Below are 7,964 nucleotides of genomic sequence, written 5' to 3' on the forward strand. Positions count from 1 at the left end.
GAGAGAGAGAGAATTTTTAGTCCATATAACAAGTTTTTGACGTGTTTTGGGTGTGTTTGGATGGGTTTGGTGGTGTTTTGGGGTGTTTTGTGGTGTTTAAGGGTGTTTTGGTGTGTTTAAGGGTGAATTTCTAGTGTATATAACAAGTTAGGAGTGTTTTGTGACATTTGTGGTGGCGTTTGAGTAATAATAGTAATAGTAGTAGTAGTAGTAGTAATAGTTTTTCTGCGTTCGTTCTTACACACACCATCAATTTGACACTGCAAAAAATAGCTTCATTATTCTATGGTCTATGCGCGTGTCTGAATCTCGCGCCCTCTCTCTCTCTCTCTCTCTCTCTCTCTCTCTCTCTCTCTCTCTCTCTAAATAGGGAGCTTTTAAAGGTTAGATAAGCCACAGCCTTCCTCCCTATATATCATCCCTACGCAGGTCTGAATCTCGCCCCCCCCTTTCCTGTGACGCCCTGTGGTTAACCCTGTGGCATTTATCGTGTGAAAATCAATTAAATATATGAAATCAATGTAGTGACTTCCTTAAGACGTGTTACTGATGAGAGCCATCTTTGTAGTCTCGAAAGGAAGCAGTATTTCTTGATCCACTTGTACAAACACCCTCAAGTACACTATTCTACACTCCTAAGCTACGCACACACCATCAATTTAGCACTGCTGGGTTTGTACAGTGAAAAGTAACGTCATTATTTTATCGTCTATGCGCGAGTTTGGATCTCGCGGCCTCTCTCTCTCTCTCTCTCTCTCTCTCTGTGACGCCTTGAGATTAACCTTGTGGTATTCATTGCGTGGCTCAGTACTGGGACATGTTTTTACCTTGAGTTTTGTGTGCCATTAGACCATTTTATTGACATTACGAAGGGTTACAAGATTAATGGCTACAGTCTTCACTATTTTAACTCCTTCAGTACTGGGACATGTTTTTACCTTGAGATTTGTGTACCATTAGACCATTTTATTGACATTAGGAAGGGTGTATGGAGGGCAGAAGATTAATGGCCACAGTCTTCACTATTTTAACCCCTTCAGTACTGGGACACATTTTTACCTTGAGATTTGTGTACCATTAGACCATTTTATTGACATTAGGAAGGGTGTATGGAGGGCACAAGATTAATGGCCACAGTCTTCACTATTTTAACCCCTTCAGTACTGGGACACATTTTTACCTTGAGATTTGTGTTTTGAGTTTCAGAAAATTATGATTCGAGCTGAGAGAGAGAGAGAGAGAGAGAGAGAGAGAGAGAGAGAGAGAGAGAGAGAGAGAGAGACAATGTAATCTTTTTTTTTTTTTTACAAATAAAGATTGATAAGACACAAAATCTAATAATTCTCTCTCTCTCTCTCTCTCTCTCTCTCTCTCTCTTTTCTTTTCGTTTCCAGATAGTGAAGCAAGAGACGAAGGAAGAGGAGGAGGAAGAGGAAGAGGAGGAGGAGGAGGAGGAGGAAGAATTTTCTCTCCCGTTCAACTTTCCTCATCCAGTAGAGACCATGTAAGTAATAGTAGTAGTAGTAGTAGTAGTAGTAGTAGTAGTAGTAGTAGTAGTAGTAGTAGTAGTAGCAGTAGCAGTAATAATATTAGTAACAACACACACACACACACACCACTGTACCACACACACACACACTGTACCACACACACACCACTGTACCACACACACGCACACACACCACTGTACCACGCACCACTTCGCTGTACCACGCACCACTAAGGGACCGTACCAATTCCAGGACGGACCAATTGCCTTACTATTACTACGAGGCCGACAGTGTGTTCCAGAGAGAGGGAGAGGTGGAGAGGGAGAGGACTGAGAGAGAGTCTGCCTTGCTCTCTCACGCCAAGCAGATCGCCTCTCTAAGTGTCCAGCGCTCTCTCTCTCTCCCAGAACTCGTGAGCGGGAGGTAAGAGAGAGAGAGAGAGAGAGAGAGAGAGAGAGAGAGAGAGAGAGAGAGAGAGAGAGAGTGTTAATCCAAATTTTTCTTTTCTTCTTTATCTAATTTATTGCTTTCCTCCTCCTCCTCCTCCTCCTCCTCCTCCTCCTCCTCCTCCTCCTCCTCCTCCTCCTCCTCCTCCTCCTCCCACCTCCTCCTCCTCCTCCTCCTCCTCCTCCTCTTCCTCCTCCTCCCTCCTCCACCCACCTCCTCCTCCTCCTCTTTTTATTTTGTCCTATCAATTCTTCTTCTTCTTCTTCTTCTTCTTCTCTCCTCCTCCTCCTCCTCCTCCTCCTCCTCCTCCTCCTCCTCCTCCTCCTCCTCCTCCTCCTCCTCCTCCACCCACCTCCTCCTCCACCCACCTCCTCCTCCTCCTCCTCCTCCTCTTCCTCTTTTATTTTGTCCTATCAATTCTTCTTCTCCTCCTCCTCCTCCTCGTCGTCCTCCTCCTCCTCCTCCTCCTCCTCCTCCTCCTCCTCCTCCTCCTCCTCCTCCACCTCCTCCTCCTCTCCTTCTCTTCCTCTTTCTCCTAAACACTTTCCGACCTCCCTCCTCCACCCACCTCCTCCTCCTCCTCCTCCTCCTCCTCCTCCTCCTCCAGGTACCGGTGGCTCCCTGATGGACTGGAGCATGACCTTCTCTTCAAGACAGAGACTCGGAAGAAAGAAAACGGGTTGTGTTGTTTCAGAAAATGGGACAGGCGGAGGTCGTGCGGGTCATTGGCGTGGAGAGTGTCAAGGTCAGTGGAGGAGGAGGAGGAGGAGGAGGAGAGGAGGAGGAGGAGGAGGAGGAGGAGGAGGATAATGAAAATATAATGAAATAAATAAATAAAATAAGTCATAACTTATTCAAATTTCTCTCTTTCTCCCAAAACACACCCAAAATACTTGAAAACACCCCAAAACACTTCCAAACACCTCAAAACACCCAAAACACACCCAAAATACTTCAAAACACTCTAAAACACCCCAAAACACACCCAAAATACTTCAAAACACTCTAAAACACCCCAAAACCTCACCAAAACACCCCAAACACCCCAAAACACCCCAAAACACTCCAAACACCCCAAAACACCCCAAAACATTCCAAACACTCCAAAACACCCCAAAACACACCCAAAATACTCCAAAACACCCAAACACACCAAAACAAACACCCAACACTCCAAAACACACCCAAAATACTCCCAAATACACACTTAAACACCCAAAATACTCTAAAACACCCTAAAACACTTCAAAACACACCAAAACACACCAAAATACTCTAAAACACCCTAAAACACTTCAAAACACACCAAAACACCCCAAAACACCCCAAAACACACTCCAAAATACACCTAAAACACTCCAAAACACACCAAAACACCTCAAAACACACCAAAACACCCTTAAACACACCAAAACACACCCAAAACACCCCAAACACCCAAAAAACACCACCCAAACAGCCAGTACACATCGTCATAGCACTGAAGGGCCGTTTGGAGAAATACATCACATTTCTACACCATTTGGCAATCACCGTTCTACCACACGACCCCCACATCACCCTTACTGTTGCCTACTTTGACGCAAACACGCACACACTCAAAAACATTACCGCAGCTCAAACGGCAAGCTTCCCGAACTTCAAGTGGTCTGTGGTGCCCCTGGGGGAAGCGTCAGGCCCCCAGGGGTTCTCCAGGGGTAAGGGCCTCCATGTGGTGCCCTCCATGCCACTCAAAAGGACACAGATTTGCTATTTTTCTGCGACGTCGATGTGATTGTCAAACGAGACTTCTTCCAGAGATGTCGTTCCAATGTGGTGTTCAGGAAGCAGGTTAGTAGTAGTAGTAGTAGTAGTAGTAGTAGTAGTAGTAGTAGTAGTAGTAGTAGTAGTAGTAGTAGTAGTACAAAAATTTACTTATAACCTTAAAATTTTCTTAAAACCTTTAAAAATTTCTCAAAAACCTTTAAATATCTTAAAATTCTTAAAATTTACTGAAAACCCTTAAAAATATCTTAAAAATCCTTTAAAAAATCTCTGAAAATCTTAATAATTCCTTAAAACCCTAAAAAAATACCTAGAATTTCCTTTAAAATATTAAAAACTCCCTTAAACACACGAACACACTCACACACCACACACACAACACAAAACATCCCAAAACACACAAACACACCAAACACCCAAACACCCACACTAAACCCCAACACCCAAAACACCCCAAAACACACCAACACACCCAAACACCCCAAACACACCAAAACACCTTGACCCAAAACACCCAACACCAACAAAACACCAAAACACAAACACTAAACACCCTTAAACACACCAAACACAAACACACAAACACCCCAAAACACACCAAAAACACACCACAAACACCAAACACCACCAAAACACCCAAACACCCACAAAACACCCAAACATCCACACCCACTAAAACACCCCACACCCAAAACACCTTAAACACCCCAAACACCCAAACAACACACAAAACACCCTTAAACACCCCAAACACACAAAACACCAAAACACCCTTAAACACACCTTAAACACAAAACCCCAAAACACCAAAACACCACAACAAAACACCAAAACACCCAAACCCCAAAACCCCAAAACCCCCAAAACACCCCAACACCAAAAAAAACACCAAAAACACCTAAAAACACCAAAAAGACCCTAAACTAACCCTAATATTCCCCCCCCCAGGTATACTACCCCATGGTATTCTCCTTGTATAATCCTGAACTGGTCTACTCCCTTCAAGAAATGGAGATCCCTGCCATCCCTGAGCTTCTAAGGGTCAGGGAGGACACTGGCTTCTGGAGGGAATTTGGGTTTGGCATGAGCTGTGTCTCGAGGGGGGACTATGATGCTGCGGGGGGCTATCTGGACATCAGGGCCTGGGGGCGAGGATGAGGCCCTATACCAGCAGTTCCTCACTAAAGATTACTTGAAGGTGGGTGGTTTGGGGTGTTTTTGGGGTGTTTTTGGTGTGTTTTGAGTGTTTTGTGTGTTTTGGTGTTTTGGGTGTGGTTGAGTGTTTGGAGGTGTTTGAGGTGTTTTGTGTGTTGGGGATGTTTTGGTGTGTTTAGTGTTTGAGATGTTTGGGTGTTTTAAGTGTGTTGTGGATGTTTGGTGTGTTTGGGTGTTTTGTGTGTTTGTGTGTTTTGAGATGATTTGGTGGTCTTGTGGTATTTTGAGAGATTTGACAGTGTTTTGTGGTGTTTTGACAGTGTTTTAGGGTGTTTAGAGGTGGTTACAGGATTTTGTGGTTACAGGATTTTGAGGGAAGATTTAAGGGTGTTTGGGACGATTTAAAGGCTTTTAGGTAGTTTTAAGCACAGACAAACACACAAATAAAATAATAAATGTATATAAACAAGAAAAAAAAAAAAACAAAACACACACCTACTGGAACTAACCAAACGACCCCAAACGGCCCTAAACAGGTGATCCGCGCCCCTGATCCGTCCCTATTCCACCTGTACCACAAGAAGGAGTGTGTGGATAGCGGAGATGCAGCCTACGTGTCCTGTCTCAAGTCGTCCGCCAACACTGAGGGGTCCAGAATGCAGCTTGGACTCACCCTGCTCAAACTGCGTAGAGGCACGGATATTGAAGGGGTGCTGAGTAAGAGGTGAGAGACTGTGGAGTGTTTTGGTGGTGTTTTGGGTGTGTTTGGTGGTGTTTTGAGGGTTTTAGGGATGTTTTTGGTGTTTTTTGAGGGTGTTTTTGGTCTTTTGGGTGTGTTTTGGTGTATTTTGGGTGTTTTGGGTGTTTTAGGATGTTTTGTGGGTATTAAGGGTGTTTTGAGGGTGTTTTGGGTGTTTTAAGGATGTTTTGTGTGTTTTAAGGGTGTTTTGGGTGTTTTCAGGGTGTTTGGCAGTTTTGGGTATGTTTGGGTGTGTTTGATGGTGTTTTTGGTGTTTTTAAGGTGTGTGATGGTGTTTTAGGGATGTGTTTGGGGGTTATAGAGGTGAATTCCCTTAATAGACCATAAAAACACCCAAAAACTTGAGAAAATGCTAAAAAACATCCCCAAAAACACTGAATCCCCTTAAAAACACCCTAAAAACCCTAAAATCCCTTAAAAAAAACTTAAATCCCTTAAAATTCCCTAAAACCTCTCTTTGTGGTTTCAGATTCTACTACTTCTGGCTGATCCCTTATCTGAGCGCCCTGCTGGTGGTGTCCCTGCTCACAAACGCCCTGCTGGCTACACTGCTGCTTATCTGTGTTAGGAGGAAGTATGGGTGTAAAGTGGTGTAGTAGTAGTAGTAGTAGTAGTAGTAGTAGTAGTAGTAGTAGTAGTAGTAGTGGTAGTATTTGAGGTTATGAAGCACTGTGGTGTGTTTTTTGAGATTGTAAAGAGAGAGAGAGAGAGAGAGAGAGAGAGAGAGAGAGAGAGAGAAGAAAGAGAGAAAGAAAATTTAAATACAGAAAAAAAATTAGCTTAATATGTAAATAAATGTAAAGACACACACCTGTCCCCCCAACACACCTGTCACACCCCACACACCTGCCACCCCCCATACCTGTCACCCCCCACACACCTGTCACACACCCCTACACACCTGTTACACCTCCCACACACCTGTCACATCCCTCCACACACCTGTCACACACCCCTCCTACCTGTCACACTGGCCAACACACCTGTCACACACCCCCACACACCTGTCACACCTCCCACACACCTGTCACACCCCTCATACACCTGTTACACCCCACACACCTGTCACACCCCTCCACACACCTGTCACACCCCCCCACACACCTGTCACATGCCCCCAACACACCTGTTACACCCACACACACCTGTCACACACCCCACACACCTGTCACACCCCTCCACACACCTGTTACACCCCACACACCTATCACACCCCCCCACACCTGTCACACCTCCCACACACCTGTCACCCCCACCCCTACACACCTGTCTAGACTAAGAGGGTGTATGTACGTGTGTCTGGCCTGTATACACATACACACGTACATACACTTTTGTGCCATACCTGTTTATAAAGAGATGTTACTGTCTCTCTCTCTCTCTCTCTCTCTCTCTCTCTCTCTCTCTCTCTCTCTCTCTCTCTCTCTCTCTCAGTATCATTGTACCTGTCTAATTCCACACAGTATTAGCATTGATCATTTGTTTACATTGGCATTAAAATTTCCTCTCCATCACTACATCGATTTTCCTCCATATCTCCCTCCACGTGTTACCTCCACGCTTCCCTCCACTCACAGACCTTCCTCCATCTTCCTCCACCTGTCCACCACTCCACAGCACCCTACCACACTTAGGTCACCACAAAAGATCAATTATTCTCCAATCTTTTAATTTATTTTTCTCTCTCCGTCACTCATTTTTCCTCCATATCTCCCTCCACAAGTTACCTCCACACTTCTCTCCACTCACAGACCTTCCTCCATCTTTCCTCCACCTGTCCACCACACCCTACCACACTTAGAACCACACAAAAAATCAACTTTTATTTAACTATCTCATACAAATTTTAACCCCTTTTACGAATACACATGTCAAAATACAGCATACTTAGCTTACCATCCATATGAGGTGATTTCTACATATACATACTCGTCTATACGTCTGAGCTTCCCTTCCTTCAGTATTCATGTATGTATATGTTCCCTGTGTATATTTGTGTATGTATATAACTGATTGCCATTGTATTTAATCGTCATAATAAACGTAGTTGAAGATATTGAGGTTTTTTTTGTAGAGAGAGAGAGAGAGAGAGAGAGAGAGAGAGAGAGAGAGAGAGAGAGAGACTATACAACACTTTAATTCTCCCAAATACTCAAAACTCAGTAGAAACACCCAATATACACCAACACCATCCCCAAGCACACCCAAGACACCTGAAAAACACCCAAAATCACTTAAAACACACGCAAAACACATGACAAACCCTTAAAATGCGCCCAAACACATTCAAGACACACCCAAACACTCACACACACCTCCACACCACACTCAAGATACGTAAAATATGC

General features: G+C 44.2%; 1 pseudogene; it reads left to right on the forward strand.

Annotated features, from left to right (window-relative positions):
* LOC123509154 overlaps positions 1 to 6,316 on the forward strand; it is an 8,477-nt pseudogene extending 2,161 nt beyond the window's left edge.
* The last annotated feature ends 1,648 nt before the right edge of the window (positions 6,317 to 7,964 follow it).

The sequence above is a fragment of the Portunus trituberculatus genome, chromosome 26 (assembly GCF_017591435.1).
Source record: "Portunus trituberculatus isolate SZX2019 chromosome 26, ASM1759143v1, whole genome shotgun sequence".
Lineage (NCBI taxonomy): Eukaryota > Metazoa > Arthropoda > Malacostraca > Decapoda > Portunidae > Portunus > Portunus trituberculatus.